The sequence below is a fragment of the Gallus gallus genome, chromosome 3, assembly GCF_016699485.2.
Source record: "Gallus gallus isolate bGalGal1 chromosome 3, bGalGal1.mat.broiler.GRCg7b, whole genome shotgun sequence".
Taxonomy (NCBI): Eukaryota; Metazoa; Chordata; class Aves; order Galliformes; family Phasianidae; genus Gallus; species Gallus gallus.
The window spans coordinates 61,076,444-61,092,489 of record NC_052534.1 but is presented as its reverse complement, the minus strand read 5'-3'; the positions used below and the strand labels follow the sequence as shown (position 1 = coordinate 61,092,489).

Genomic DNA, 16,046 nt, shown 5'->3' with positions numbered 1-16,046 from the left:
TCTTCTTTCCTTTCACCCCCTAGTTTCAACTGGAGTAGTCATGAGATACACACAGCAACAGAAGTGCTCTCAGACACTGATAATGTGGTGCAGATGTTTGCTCTGGCAAGAGTGAGGCTAGGTCTTTGCATTCATCCACTTATGCGTGGCCAGTTGCCATTTATTCATGTGTATAATTGCACTATAAATATTGGTGCTTGAAAAATGACCAAAATCTTCCAAAGATTAAAATCAGCTTTTATTCACCTGAGCTGGAACTTTGCAAGCAACCTTGATCCCTAAAAAGTTCGGCATGTCTCAGAGAAACTGTCCTGCCTTCATCCAAACAATTATTTATCACAGGTGTTATTTGTCCCTGAAGCACCAGAGGGAAATCTATAATGATATATCACAATTTACAGTAAAAGAATGAGAAGAAAGAAGAACTTGCTTAATTTAATTTATCTGTTTCTATATTAGCTCCTCAATAAAACTGACCATGCTGGAGGAAAAAAGGGCTTCCTCCTTATGTTTTAGTTTCTCTCTTTAACTGTCACTATTTGGAAGGGAAAAACTGCCTGATTCACACATTTCTATCCAATTCATCTATGTACCTTCTCCCTGCAGCAGAATTTTGAGTCTGTACCTGAAGAACAAGGAATTCTTTCTATGTATTTGTCTTCAGTCCTGTTGTGTGGACTTCCCAGCTTTTCAGGTGAATCACAACCAAAAATGAAAATATCCTTTAAGATACTCAATTCTTGCATTTATTTACAAATTTGTTTTCAGTAAAAGATGGAATGGACTATGAAAATATGAATATAAAGAGATACTAAGTGGTGCACTGTTAGGATATTTTAATAGCCACATAAAAAGTGTAGATTGGAAAGATGAGAATGAAATAGGACAAAGGCAATATCTGGAATTCTGGGTAATAAAATGGAGAGAGTATTCAGCGCATCTCCAGTTTTGGATGACATACACACACAGAGGGTAAAACCCTGGCTACATCTCAGCCAGTGGCATGGCTCCCATTAACGTCAGTGGGTCATGATTTCATCTACAATGCATGAAAGAGTCTGCCAGCTCTTCTGTGCTCCCGGGGAGAAAAGAGAGGCTGCAAGACATTGTACCTCCTGCCTCTAAGTAACACTCAGCTCTGACATGTAAGATCTGTCCAACCTTTGAAACTTTTCTTGGGACACTGCATTTGTTTTTGATTCATGTGGAAATCTCTGCTGTTTTACAGAGTTTCCAAAGCCTGTATGTGTCGGAGGCTAACCACAGAAGAGGGTTACAGCACTTCCTGTGACATTTAGGAGGAGAGCTGGGTCAGCTCTGCATAGATTTCAAAATCCCAGTCATCACATAAAAGTTGTTTTGGGGAAAGAAAAGGAACACTTCAGTGCCACAAGCACAACCAATTTCTCAGGAAGTTGTTCTGCTCTTTGTACTACGACTAGACTGAGGGCAAGACAGAAAACTGTTAAATTACTGTCTCCATCATGGGCACACAAAAACTTCATTAGTTCACAGAAGACAGCAAACCATGCCTCTGATTCAAAAATTAAGGCTGTCTCTAAATAAAAGAAAATCTGATTACATAGTCCCTGTTTTACACTTTTATGTTTTCCTCCTGGAACTTACACTTCTCTGTGTATTCAGTAACTTTCTTATGATCAATTTATACTTTACAGCTCATGGCTTCCTTTTACTGTAGACAAAATTCAACCTAATTTATTTTCATCTAGAAGATGATAAAATTTGTTTCAGGGATTGGAGACTTTTCCTGGAGGTCATAAGTAGTGATGTTAGTGAGCTGGTTCTCTTTGGGATAGGATCTTGTCCTGAGAATCCCTGGGGATCCCCATTGGTTCTTGCAGCACACAGGGCATGAAACATGCTGCTGTGAGGCCAGTGCCAACACAAACCAAAGGTACTTTGGGCTGTATTCCACTGAAATACATAACGATGAACATTTTTGTGGTGCTTTGCATAGGTGAGGCTTTGACTCAAATAGAGTGGTTAATCTCCTTCCCTTGGAAGAATGGAATGGCAGAAACAGATTTTAAATATTAACCACCCCATGTGAGATGAATCCTCCAACAATTCCAAAGATTTTCATCTTCTGTTTCTAGTTCAAAATGTCTCAAAAGCATTCTGCGAACATGCGTATCTACCAATCAGACATAACTCATCACATGTTCAGCTCCAGAGAGGTATTATAATGACTTTCAGCTAACATTAACTGTTTCCTACTTACCAGCTTCTGCAATATCCTCATGACTTTCTGTTCTCAAGTAGGCACATTTTTGTTCATGTAGCATTTTCAGTACACTATAGCTCAACATAGTGGTGTTTAAAAAAGGCTTCAAAAGGGTCCTACGACTGTTCTACCATGACTCCTGCATATGATTATGGCAAAGAATCTGATAAAAGTAGCTTTGATGTTTCTGTCCTATGCTACTGGCAGAAGATAGGAAAAGAAAAACAACAAACAGGATTTATCCAGAAGAATATTTGCTTTTACCTTGTGAGTGTCCAACCTTACGGCTTGCCTGGGCCACAGTGAGTGAAGACCAATTGTCTTGGGCTGCATATAAATTATACAATATAGTTAAGGTATATAAGTAACAAAACTTTATTTTTATATATTTTTAATTAAAACATAAGAAAGAGGACAACAGAAATATAAAACTAGTGTATATAATATAACTAATATAAAACATGAAAATTTAGATGGTGCTGGATGAAGGAAGTAACATCTACTCTTTGAGAGGTCTTATCCAGGACTGTCCTGTCAGCTTGTGTTCAGATGACACGGGGAATTATTATACTTTTTCAAAAACCACAGCTTCTGACTCAAGGCTTCTTACAACTGCATGTTTTCTTTCTACAGATGAGAGCTGAAGGCTGCCCAATTCTGCACTAGGAAAGGGAAGTAGAAACAGATATAATAGGCAACTGCCAATAGAGTCCAAAAGAATCAAGCTTGTCGCTGCCGTTGTTGCCATATGCAATGAGAAGGACAAATGTCGGAATTCCTGGTTTGGAGTTTAGTTCTGTGGTTATTTTTTTCATAAGGGAAGTAAAGGTCTCCACAGCTGGGATTCTACTGGAGTCCTCCATCACCTTAAGGAATGACACTGGGATGGAGCCACAGGTCTACATGCATTAGGAGATGGGACTGCCTGCTCCTTTCCTTCCCTGGCCTAACAACAATATTTAACCATCTGCACTTGGTAAAAAGCTTCTGAGAAAAGAAGCATGAGGAGGACACCTCATGACCAACGTGAAAGTTGAGGGGTCAGACACGGGTTGAAAGGGTACAAAGGGGGTAATTAAGAACCACAGACTGCATCTGCTGGTCCCAGAGGAGAACTGGGGACAAAAGAAAGGACGCACAACTGCAACAATCCCTACCAGCACTGGAGATGACACTATAGGTGCTGTCCAGAAAAGGCCCTAGCTGGAAGAGGAGGCTTGACCTTTCTCACAGTGGGTGTACATACACCATGAGTCTTACCCTGTCCACACAAGAGACATAAGCCCAGCGAGACCAGGAACACAACTGCAAAGGGTTTTCTAGCTAAGGACCAAGTTGACTCATCTGGGCCTCTTGATTCCAAAACAAAGAAAGGGCATGGTAGAATAGAGTCCTGTGAGCAGGACAGAAGATGCAGTTTTGGGTTGAAGTTCATGCCAGTTATACGGAATGTATGGCATTCATACTCTGCTAAGAGGAAAGAAACAAGTCTGCCTATGCCAGATAATAGACAAAGCTGAAAGATTGTCATGGCTATCTTATGTTCCTTGATCCAGGAAGTCTTGCTTGCCTCTGTACTCTGGAGAGGGCAACTATTTTGCTTCACTCTAAAGCCCAGATCTGTGTATGCTTTGCTTCATTTTTGTCACCTAGAAACAAGGAAGTAGGTCAGTAAATTCTTCTTAGCTCTTTCACACAACAAAAATAGTATAGATACTTTTAGGAAAAACTGGCTGAGCCCATTTCTTTAGAAACATAGATGTACCATACTATGGTCTTTGCTTTAATAAAAAAATAAAAATAAAAATGAACACGTGTGCTCATCAGTTAGTCATTATAAACTAAAAAGAGATTCAATTTATTCTATCTAATTTTAACATCTGTGACCTTTCAAACTCAGCTGATTAACATAGTTCACTTGGTTTGTAACTGACATAGAAGCCTATCAAGGCAAGGATCAAAATACAAATGCACAATATCATACAGCGTGATGAAAGATTCATCATAATTCTGACTGTGCCCTTCCTTCTCAAAGTCAAATTTCCCTTGTTTAATATATAACAAGGATTTGTCTTAACATACATTTGTCAACAGTAAAATTCCATTCATTTCAATAAAATGAGCCAGTCTGGAAAAACATATAAGATGATGTTGTATACATTGTTTTAATAAGTGAAGATGTTAAGAATATTTTCACAGGTATAAGTTGTTATATGCCTTATCTGGAAAGATGAAAATGAGTATGATCATTTGAATCTGATATAAATAAATCACCTATGGCCAGCATTGTTACATTCAAAGTTAGTGAAGATATAAATCTGTTACAAATTAGATAGACAGTTTTGTTTTCTATCCTGTAACAGAATTATGGCATGACCATGAACTATGACTTATGAATCTGTTAATGAGAGATTCAGACGGTTTCAGTTCTGTGACAGTTTCTTTCGTGCTTGTAACTTCTTCTTCATGTATAGAATAAGCAGATAAATTCTAATTAGCATCACAGGTGAGTCTATAAAAAATGCTATCATTTATATAACTGTCGAACACAGCTAGTAATTTATATATTCCTGAATAAAACAAGGAACTGTTCCTTTTAGAGTAAATTGAAGATCTACTAAAATCATAAATTGCTTAATTTCTAATCCAGATTAATTTTGAGAAGACCTATGAAACAAAATAAACCTTTTAAAGACAAGTTTTGAAATCACAGTCCAAGAACTGGTAAAACATTCAACATTTACTGTGGTTTGCAAAGATTTATCTGTTCACTTAAATGTGATCCAGATCTCTTTCACTTACCACAGAATCACTCCAGTTGTTCTCTTTCCTCTCACTCAGTTTCATGAATAGCAGAAGATAAAAAGACACAAAACATGTACCCTCTTTTGTCCCTCATTTATGAAGGCAGCAGCTATAGAGATGCTACACAACCATGATCATCAATAAAAGTGATTCATGGCTATTTCCTTTAAGTCAAAAGCAATGTGGCAGCAGCACTGCAGACTCCTCAGAGGCTGCCAGGAGTTTACCAGTTAAAGACAGCATAGCCTGAATGAAAATTATGATTTGAACTTAATTTATGGAATGACATTACTTTTGTTGAAGGTAGGTTATAAATTTTCCTGCAGGAATAATAATCTCAGATCTAGTATATAGCAAAAAAAAAAAAAAAAAGAAAGAAAGTAAGAAACAAAAAACATCTCTACACAAAATGTCTATGTGTTTTATCAGACTTTACTGTAGGAGACTTATTCACAGTAAAATACCTATTCTTCATTTTCTCATTTCTATGTGTATTAATTGCCCACAACTTCTATGAATCAATTCTCTACTTGTTTGTTGTTTTATGAATATGTCAAACTTCAGCCTGATTTGTAAATGCTGAGATGACTAATCTATATTCAAAATGTATGGCATTAAAATCAAGGTCATATACCTATATCATGTTTCTGCCTCACATTTTTAATCAGTAACACTCATAATAATAAAAGGGCCATGGATAAGTTGGAATAGCATAATATTAAAATTTTTGTTTATTGGTAATAACTATTTCCAAAATAGTCAAAATTTTTGCTGCATATGAATAGGTAAAACTGACATTAATTAAACTGAGCATTTTCAAATATAATTTTGGCTTTCACTTGTTAATTTCCAAAATTAAATGTGCCCCTTGTGAGAGATTCTAGTTTTTTATTTGCTTTCAATGACATTTTTTTCTTAACAAAGATATGAGACCATTTCCTTTCATACACTAAACCATAGAGAAATGGCCCATGTTTTTTTCACAGTCCTATACATTTATAGGACTTCATATACAGAAGCTATACATAAAAACAACAATAGCAGTATTAACAGTATCTAAATTAATCAGAAAGAACACAACTAGTGTCAGAGCTCACTTTACACAATGAATGTTTGTGATAGGAAACCTTGAGAAAAAGTAAAGCAGATATGCTCTTCTGTTTGGTGCAGAGAAGCAACACACACAAACTGTTCCCTTAATTCTTCTTTAGCTGCATATTTCTGAGACAAATATTTAGTAAAACAAAATCCCTTTTTCAAAATCTGAAAGCTTACTGTTAAAATCAACTGAATTTTGAATTTGTTTCTTGACAGGTGCAGAATTATGTATAGACTTTTCTGCAAGATAAGAATTTTCCTGCCTTGCAAAGTTAAAACTTTTCTTCTACAATAACATACTAATTCCTTGTTATTGCTTTTAAAACTCTGGTTATCAGTCAGAATAATCTCACTGAACAATAACATTTTGCTGCTAGATAGGTATAAACCATTGCAGACCAAGATGGGCAATAAACCATTGCAGACCAAGTCCAGTGCATGTGTATTTCATGTGTAAAATTCAGCTAAACAAGCACATATATCCAAGGAAATCTTTCATTTCTCTCAAAGATATTTGTTTAAGCCTCTATGTTTCAAAGACCTTTCTTTAACATGGACTAATATAATCTGTGGGCTAATAAAAAATAGAACATTGGAGTCTAAAATTTAAATCAGTTAAGAAAGTTGTGTCTTAGCCCACGTGAGCTCTTCTTCTCTGACTTGGTCTGCAGCAGCCCAAGAAGCTCCTGCCAGGGTTCTACCCTCAGCAGAGCTCAGCAGAGTCTATACCTTGGTGTCCCTCATGGCCTGGAACTCACAAGCAAAGATGCTTCACATCGAAGCCCTGGACCTATGAGTAAAAAGTATTTTTGATTGAGTGTTCTTACTAACATTATAAGGCCCTGCTTACTCTCCCTGACAGAGGATTATATATGAGCTTAACTACGTGTAGTTGAATGTCCAGATGCAGAGAGAAATGGTCACTGGTGCAAAATCTATTAGAGGCCAACAATGAGTGGAGTACCCTAGAGGTTAATAGTAGTCCTTGTCACTAACAGTGCTAGTGGTATTCTTGTTTGCATTAGGCAAAGTATTGTCAGCAGGTCAAGAGAGGTGATCCTTCACCTCTGCTTTGGTGAGGTTGCATGTGGAATTCTGTTCTGAGGTCCCAGTACAGGAGAGACCTGGATGTACTGGAAAATGTTCAGCATAACTGCCAAGATGATCGAGCACTCCTCCTATGAAGAGAGTCTGAGAGCTGGGACTCTTCAGCCTGGAGGAGTTTCTGGGGGTAACTTATCAATGTTTATAAAATATCTTGAGACGGTGTGCAATTAAGATAGAGTGAAGCTCTTTTCAGTGTCAGGACACGAGGCAATGGGCAAAAATTGGAACATAAGACATTCCATATAAACATCAGGAACTACTTCTTTATTGTGCAGGTGACGGAGCACTGGCATAGGTTACCCAGGGAAGCTATGGAGTCATTTTCCTTTAACACCATCAAAAGCCACCTGTACATGTTCGTGGGCAACCTGCTCAAGTTGTCTCTGCTTGAGCAGGAGGAATGAAACACAGGATCTTCAGAAATCTCTTCCAGTTTTAACCATTCTGTGAGTAGAAGCATTACTACAACTCAGGTGTGCAATGCCATGACCAGAATGTTCTCCTATTCTAAAGTTACTGTGCTTTCACAAAAATTATTTAACCCTAAAGTATGATGTCCTATTCTTGCACCCTGACCACTGCAGTATTATCTCCAAGGTGATAGCGACATCAAGGCTCCATCTCCAAGTGGATAACTCAACTGTTTCATTTCCTGTGGGTGGCTGATTCAGAACAACAGGTCATTACCTAACTACAGCAAAAAGCACATTTCAATTAAATAGCTTAAGCAGTTTACTGCCTGTAATGAACCTCATCTGTAGGGTGTATCCATGGGGCACAACACAGTTCTGTATAAGCTACAGTCCAGTTTCTAAGGAACCTTAGTCTTTAACCTGGCACTGATAGTGAGTGACAATATACTGTGTCCACGTACAGAGATATGTAATCATAATATGATCGTACATTATATATACATATTATATATATATATATTGTGTTGTATATATACATATATATACATATTATGCATACATATATACATGTTATATTTTATATATACGTATTACAATACATCATACATAATGTGATCATACATTTTATTTTTAATAACTAAGCCTCAGATCATTATCTGCCATTCCCTTGAGGCTTTTTGTTGTTACTACATTTTCTCAGTCCTCCATTTGCAGGGCTTCCTCTCTGCCTTGACTTTAGGAGTTGGACATATGCATCTCTTTCAACACGGGATATTCTACTATTCTATGATCCAGGTTCTTACATTTAACTATATTGTTCATACCAAGCCGTGTGAGCCAGATGACTCTGTGGAAAAACCTATATCTACAGCCTATCTACAGTCAAACAGAATATTTCACCAGAAATCACACAACATATTTTTAAATTACCAGAGGATATATGTAGAGTGGGATTGTTGTGGACAGGACTGGAGTGGATCACTGTTCCTTGCTATTATTCATTTTCTAAACCATCCTTTCAGTTTTTACTGGAAGAGTCCTAGCCCAGCTTACTTAGCAGCACAAGAAAGCTAACTAGCCTACGGCTGTGCAGCTGATTGTAAATACTATTTTGATATGTTAGAACAAAAGCCATAGCTCAGACTGTACATGTAGGGCCATCTTACAATATTTTGCTTGACCATTTAGCTAAGCTTAGGCCTGTCTTTCATAAGACCTTTTCATCTCCTCAAAAGATCTGTTAGGTTACAGATGAAGAAGTGTTTATAACTCAAATGCCTGTGTCTGGACCTGATTTTAATTTGAACTTTTGAGTTGGAATTAAAACCACTCTGAGTTCTGATTTCAGCTGATAAAATCAGGCTTTTACTTTTAATTTCCATCTTAGATACTGAGGCTCAAGAGTGGATTCGGGGTGACTCACAGAACTGATCTTAAATCGCCAGCTAGAAAGTTAGTTCAACCAAAAGAAAGTCCTGGAATACTAAGAAGGGAGGAATTGCTCAAGTCTTTCAGACAAAAACCTTGGAAACATCAACTAAGCACAAATTCCTTCCATGCTCTGAACTCCTGGAATCTAAGAGAAGAAAAAAAGTGAGCATAATATTTTGGAGGTGAGCTCTCTGTTAAACATTTCCCAGACTTCTCTCCACTGCAAAAATTCTGCAGTAAGCAGAAGCAAGTGGAGAAAAACAAATGGAATTTGAGCATCCAAGTTCTTTAAGCATCTTTGGATATCCTAGCTGTGATGAAAAGAATTTGCACAACAAAAAGGGCCTAGAAAATAATTATAATGTATGTTTGTATGTGTAAAATGTAATGAAGTGGATCAATATTAAGTGTATTACTTCCCTTTTACTGGTTAGATTTTTTCATAGTTGAAGGAAACACAGATTTGTTGTGCTATGATACACAGCCTTCATCTAAATAAAATGCACTGCAGTAACATTTAATAGGATTTTACATGAGTTTCTAAGTAATAGGATCAATAGTTCACTACATTATATCAAGAGATACTTTTAGAAAAAGAAATAACAAAAGATTCAGGTGTTGAACCCTCAAACCAGGAAATCTGAGGAAAATTCTGTGTAGATTTAAACAGAGAAGTCCCTTTAGAGCAGGCAGCAGCTAGAGAACTTCAGTATTTCATGTACAACCATAGTAGTCATCTTTCGTATCATCAGTTTACATAAAATGTCTTGAAATATCCAGGAATGGTAACTCAGATCTTCCAATTTTTCTGCTTCCTAATTTGTTTGACTACCCATAAAATGTGAATATTTTGAACTGTACGGTAGTAAGTGTATCCAGACAATTATTTATTAACAATATCCAGCTGGGGAGCATTTTGATGGCAGAAAGCAAACCTTTTTCAGTATACACATGGCTAGATCCTTTTCATATTAATTGAGATTGACTGCACTTCTCTAAGGCTCCCCTACAGTGCGGCAGTAAAACACATTTTTCATTTAACAGCTGGACATGCCAACATGTCTTTAAACACACTTCAACAAATTCACAACACATTGGGCAGATATAATCTAAGTCACATAAGTCCAGTTCAAACAGAAAATGACAATCTTTTCTTGTGGTGGCATGTGAGAAGCAGAGCAGGAGGAGGAACTCATTTCTCCATCAGCCTGTATTACTGGAGACATCCAGAAACCCTGAATGTATTCTGTCTTCTTCTGGGTATCACATAATTGTCATCCTCCCAAGGACTACAGGCAGATTGGACACGCACTAGCAACTTGCATCTTTTTATTTCCTCTCAGTTTTCACAACAGAGAGGTTACCTTTTAGGCCTCACTTCATCTTCACAGTCTTGCAGTACACTGCCAGTGGATGCACCTCACAGGGATGGAGCTGCATCTGCCTCTTCTCTGCTCACTGCCTGCTGTGAGTGGTCAGTCCCCTTCATCGAAAATTCCCTCTGACAGATGTCAGTGCCCTCCTAGAATCATAGAATCAGCAAGGTTGGAAAAGACCTCTAAGATAATCCAGTTCAGCCATCCACCTATCACCAATATTTTACACTAAACCATGTCCCTCATTACAACATCTAAATGTTTTTTGAACACCTCCAGGAACGGTGACTCCACCACCTCCCTGGGCAGACCATTCCAGTGCCCGACCACTCTCTTGCAGAAGAAGTATTTCCTAACATCCAACCTGAACCTCGCCTAGCGCAATCTGAGGCCATTCCCTCTAGTCCTATCTACAGTTACATGAGAGAAGAGGCCAATCCCCACCTCACCACAACCTCCCATGAGGTAGTTGTAGAGTGCGATTAGGTCACACCTGAGTCTCCTCTTCTCCAGACTAAATAATCCCAGTTCCTTCAGCCACTCCTCATAAGACTTGTGCTCCAGACCAATCACCAACTTCACTGCCCTTCTCTGGACATGCTCCAGGGTCTCTATGTCTTTCTTGTAGTAAGGGGCCCAAAAGTGAACACTACTTGAGATGCAGCCTTACCAAGGCTGAGTACAGAGGGACGAGCCAGGTTGCCATTGGCCTTCTTGGCTACCTAGGCACACTGAACATGAGTTCAGCCAAGCATCGACCAACAGCCCAGGTCCATTTCCTCTACACAGTCTTTCAGCCACTCTGTCCCAGCCTGTAGCATTGCCTGGGGTTATTGTGGCCAAAGAGCAGGACCTGGCATTTGGTCTTGTTGAACCTCATCCCACTGGCCTCAACCCAGCTACCCAGACTATTCAGATTGCTCTGCAGGACCTTCCTTCCCCTAGGCAGACTGACACTTCTGACCAACTTGGTGTCATCTGCAAACTTAATGGGGATACTCTCAATGCCCTCATTTGGGTCATCAGTAAAGTTATTGAACAGGACAGGCCCCAATACTGAGCCCTGGGGAACACCACTCATGACCAGTGGCCAGCTGGATTTAACTCCATTCACCACCACCCTCTGCACCTGGCCATCCATCCAGTTCTTCACTCAGCAAAGAGTGTACCTGTCCAAGCCACAGGCTGCCAGCTTCTCCAGGAGAATACTGTGGGAGACAGTATTGAAGGCTTTGCTGAGCACTAGGTAGACTATATAGATTTTCTTTATCATTTCTATATAGCAGACAAATGCTTTTGGAAGTGATATATCTGGCACCACTTGGGATGCAGTTTACTGAACTTATTTCAGATACCTCAGTGCCCACCACTGTGCCAAGTGTCATTCAGGTACAATCAATAACCCGTATCCTGAATTCCCAGCCTGGCTATTAATTCTTGATATTTCCTTGCGCATATGTAAAATAAGAATCAGTAGTACCTACTTTACAGTGCCATACTTTATTCACTAATTTGAGAGATTATAAAAGGGAAACTGAAATTAGAGCTACACAATGTATAGGTGCCTGGCACAATCACAGGGCTGCTATCCTGCCATACAAATAGTGCAACAGGCAATCCCACATTAAAGTAGAAAGAACAGAAGTCCACTGCCTCCATATTCTTCTAATAGATATACTGGTGAGAATGGCTACTGAATGGAAAGGATGTCTAAATATAGGCAAAATGAAATTGTTCTTTATATCAGGATGAATTCTACCACCAATTTACTAGCAGTGGTTTAGTCTCTGCCCACGCTGAGAATTTGTCCTTAATGTGAGGAAATACTTACTTTTTTTTTTTTTTTAATTGGATTCTATTGCTCAGTTGGAACAAGTGAATTAAAAATTGTATCAAGGTCAAGCAGTGCATGGCAGCCCCCATTCATACTAACAGAGCATCCTACCTCAAAAGCAAAGCTAGTTTCATTAAACAGAAATTCTACCTGCTACTAAGATAGGTGTAGCCATTGGAAGGTAGAATGAATCCTTTTATTGAACGTATAACATAAGAAATCTTACTAAAAACTTAGATGTCTGTTAGGACAGAATTTAGCCCAATAGACCTTATTTAGTTTCAGAAATGCAAAGGAGTATCATTCAGACATGATTCAGTTTCTATGAAGTGGTTGAAAGATTTGATCAAAACCTCCTTGCAGACGCTCAGGGCAATTGCAAGGAGGAAAGAAACCTTTTCTTCAACTTGTACACAGCTACTAAGTTCAGCTGCAGAGAGAAAGATGTCCATTAGGAATCAGTAACTGCTCCCTTACTTCATTGTTGATGATTTCTTGGTATTTGGACCTCAAAGATTTGTGGTGCTGGGCTTAGAGAAATGTCTTTTCTTTATCTAAGCAATGCAACAGGCATACCACTGCACAGATTTCCCATCACCCTGTCTTTCTACATACATGTGCACACACCAAGCCCAACTCCCAGCTCTTCAGTCTTTCTGCCCCACATGTCTTGCGTCCTTTTCTACCCAGGACATTCTGTGATTTGATGATTCTATGATCCTTGAGCCTTTGCCAGGGCATTGGACATCCCTAGGAAAACACAGATCCTATTCAATTAAACTAAAAAAAAAAAAAAACCCCACAAACCTCATCACATAAAAATCAACTACAAATGTTTGGGATAGCAAAACAAGTCAAATTGTGCCTATCTAATTTATTTTCCATATTTTAAAACTGTGCTGAACATTTGCAGTTAATTTGAAATATTATGACTTCATTTACTGTATAGTTTTAATTTGTTTGTCTTATAGTTAACAATTGTTACACACTGTTGTCTCCGGCTGCTTATCCTTTTATCCAAATTCAGGGCGGATCTTGAAGACTGTCTCACTGCTTTAAGATACAGTTTATTATTATAGCTGCCATGGATATGCTTTGCAAATATTGGTCTTTTTAAAGTAGAGATCAAGATTTGGCAAAAATATATGAGATAATTTCTGCCTTCGTTTAAACAGATCTAACCCTCAAAGCATATTCCTATTACAAGTACACACATTTACACATTTTTATGTTCGACCTCAGTGTAACTGTATGGAGGAGTGCAGCCCTTCAGTCAGATAATGAATGTAATACATGAGAGAACACTGCAGTACAGTGTTTTTTCTGGCATGAGTTTGGGATGACTGCACTCATTAAGAGTGAGCTATTATTAAAGAATGCACTCCCAGATTAAGTAGAAGAAACCAAAATAAGCAATCTAATTCATACCTATGGAGATACTAAAGTTATTTTAAGGGTTAACAATTTTGTAAAGATACATGCATATTCTTAATATATAAAACAAATATGAAGGACATGTAAAGGATATTCATATGATAGATACGTGCATGTAGGAGAGGATATATTTATGTGTAATACAAAGGCAATAGGAAGCTTCATGGACCTGGTCTTGTTTTATGAACAATTGCCACAGCTTGTTAAATTTCACTGGTACATTATCATTTTGATCTTGAACTTTATGCACCCAAGGCATCTCCCACATGACTAGTTCTGTTTTGCAGCAAATGGCAGGTTTGAAATATCTGGAGTCAGATTTGCTTTTTAAGACTATGACACTTTCAGCACCATTGATTAGAACCTGTTGCAATTGCAACTGACTGCAAAAGTTAACCCAATGTGTGATGTAAAACTATAGTATTCACTGATAAAAGTAAAGAGAAGCCAGAAAATACTCAAAGGCTATGTTGAACAGAGTTCCAAAAATAAGCCAAACCATGATTTCTGCAACCAGTTTTCCAGCAAGACAACATCTGTTCTCCAGCTGCACACAGTTTGTGATATTTCAGACTCTGCTAGAAAGGAGCCTAGTCAATCTACCACATCTTCACTTAGAATATCATAGGATGTTTGACAGAAGATTTGGGGAGGCAATCATGGCCACCTGCAGTTTGGGATTTGCAGAGACCTCTATTAAGAGCAAGCTTCAGTGCAGAATTTAGACCAAACCCACTGCCTGAAAACATTGAGGTTCAATCACAGACTTGGGTTCACACTTTAAACTACGTGGGCTGCTCCAAAAGCAATGCCTTCTATTTTATCATGTTTGCCCATAATGTCAAAATGTGAAAGGCAAGCCATGTTCTAGGCAGCCAACGCTCAGCTGTCATGCTATGAAGTGAAGAGTATCTCTATCAGTTCATCCATGTAAATCAGAGGACTGTGACCACAGAACTGTGTATGGAGCTGATTATTGGCTTCAATGCCTTGCAAAGGATGACAGCAATGTTGAAATATCACAAAGTTTTTGCAAAGTGAGTCTCACAAATGCTCACACAGGCGCAGAAAGAACACCATATGCAAGTTTTTCGAACCAACTGAACCTATACAAGGCTGCAGGTGACGAGATGCAGTGTCACCACTATGAGCCAGAGACAAAACAGCAGTCCATGGAGAAGCTAAGTGAATGTCTCATTGAATAAAAAGCTCAAGCCCTCAGCAGGTAAAATGATGTGCACTGTCTTTGGGGATAAGAAAGGGTTGATCCTTCTAGATTTCCTTTAACCTGGGATTTTGTTCCCCCATCCCCAACTAGAGGTTCAGGTATGTGAGAGGAGTGGGAAATATCTATGAAAATCCCTTTCACCAAGGAACATCAGAAGGTACAGTAGTCGTCTCACATAAATTTTATCAGTAGCTCTTCCCTCGATCCTTCAAAGACATTTATTACCATTGCAGACGAAAAATATTTGCTGCAAGTCATCATGTTCTGGAGTGCAGGGAAGGAACTGCTCATCCATTCCTCAAAGCTGGGGGGACACAACAGAAAAAAAAAGGTAAAAGTGAATAAACATTCCTTTCTTATGGATATCTTTCTTCTGCTGTTGGTTCTACAGGGAATTTTTTTCTGTTCCACTCTGAGGATCAGAGAGGATCTAAGGGATAATTTAAAAGCAATTTCTTATTTGAAAAGACCAGCAGCAACAAATACACCTTCAGGTCTGTCTCCCTGTGATGTCAGTAGAGGCAGTTATCTTCTGTGTTTCAATGATGTACCAAGATTTATTGGCAATATTGCCTCAAATTACAGCCCTGGCACCAAACAAATACTGGTCTGCTATCATAAAACATCTCCTAAGCAAATTAATATTCTGAATCTTGTTTTTCAGCACCCAGGATCCTGAATGTCAGCCTGCAAAGAAATGTAGAGTTCATCATCTGATAGTTTAATTGGCATAGTTTCCTTTCTTCCATATATTCCAGTGTGTACATCTACATTTAGCTACACATTCCAGGCAGACTTCTGGCCAAGAGATACTATACTTGCTTTACCAGTCTTTGTGAAAATACATGGAGTAGGTGAACAGGCTCAGCAAAACAATGGGAAGTACTAAAGGGAAATAAGAAAGATTTCTGCAAGGTAGGAAAATGTAAACATAAAGTATAGAAAACCCAGAACTAGGGTAGGGGAGGAAGGGAGGGGGAAAAAAATAACAGTGAAAAAAATGAGAGCCCTGCATTGATCCCAAGTGTCTCAGATCTACCCAAGGAAATAGCTGGTCCACAGAATTCTCCATTCC

The 16,046-nt window shown here is 38.5% G+C and overlaps 1 long non-coding RNA gene across 4 annotated transcripts in view; it reads right to left on the bottom strand.

The window, feature by feature from the left end:
• LOC107053070 overlaps positions 1-16,046 on the bottom strand; it is a 56,431-nt gene that overhangs the window by 21,816 nt on the left and 18,569 nt on the right. For 2 of the 4 annotated variants that reach the window (XR_001466018.4, XR_001466017.2), the window contains exons 3-5: positions 15,197-15,275; positions 10,464-10,621; positions 2,510-2,572 (exon numbers count right to left, since the gene is read on the bottom strand). This is a non-coding gene — a long non-coding RNA (uncharacterized LOC107053070). The remainder of the gene's footprint in view (positions 1-2,509; positions 2,573-10,463; positions 10,622-15,196; positions 15,276-16,046) is intronic. The other 2 variants (XR_005858175.2, XR_005858174.2) reach the window with 1 other exon arrangement.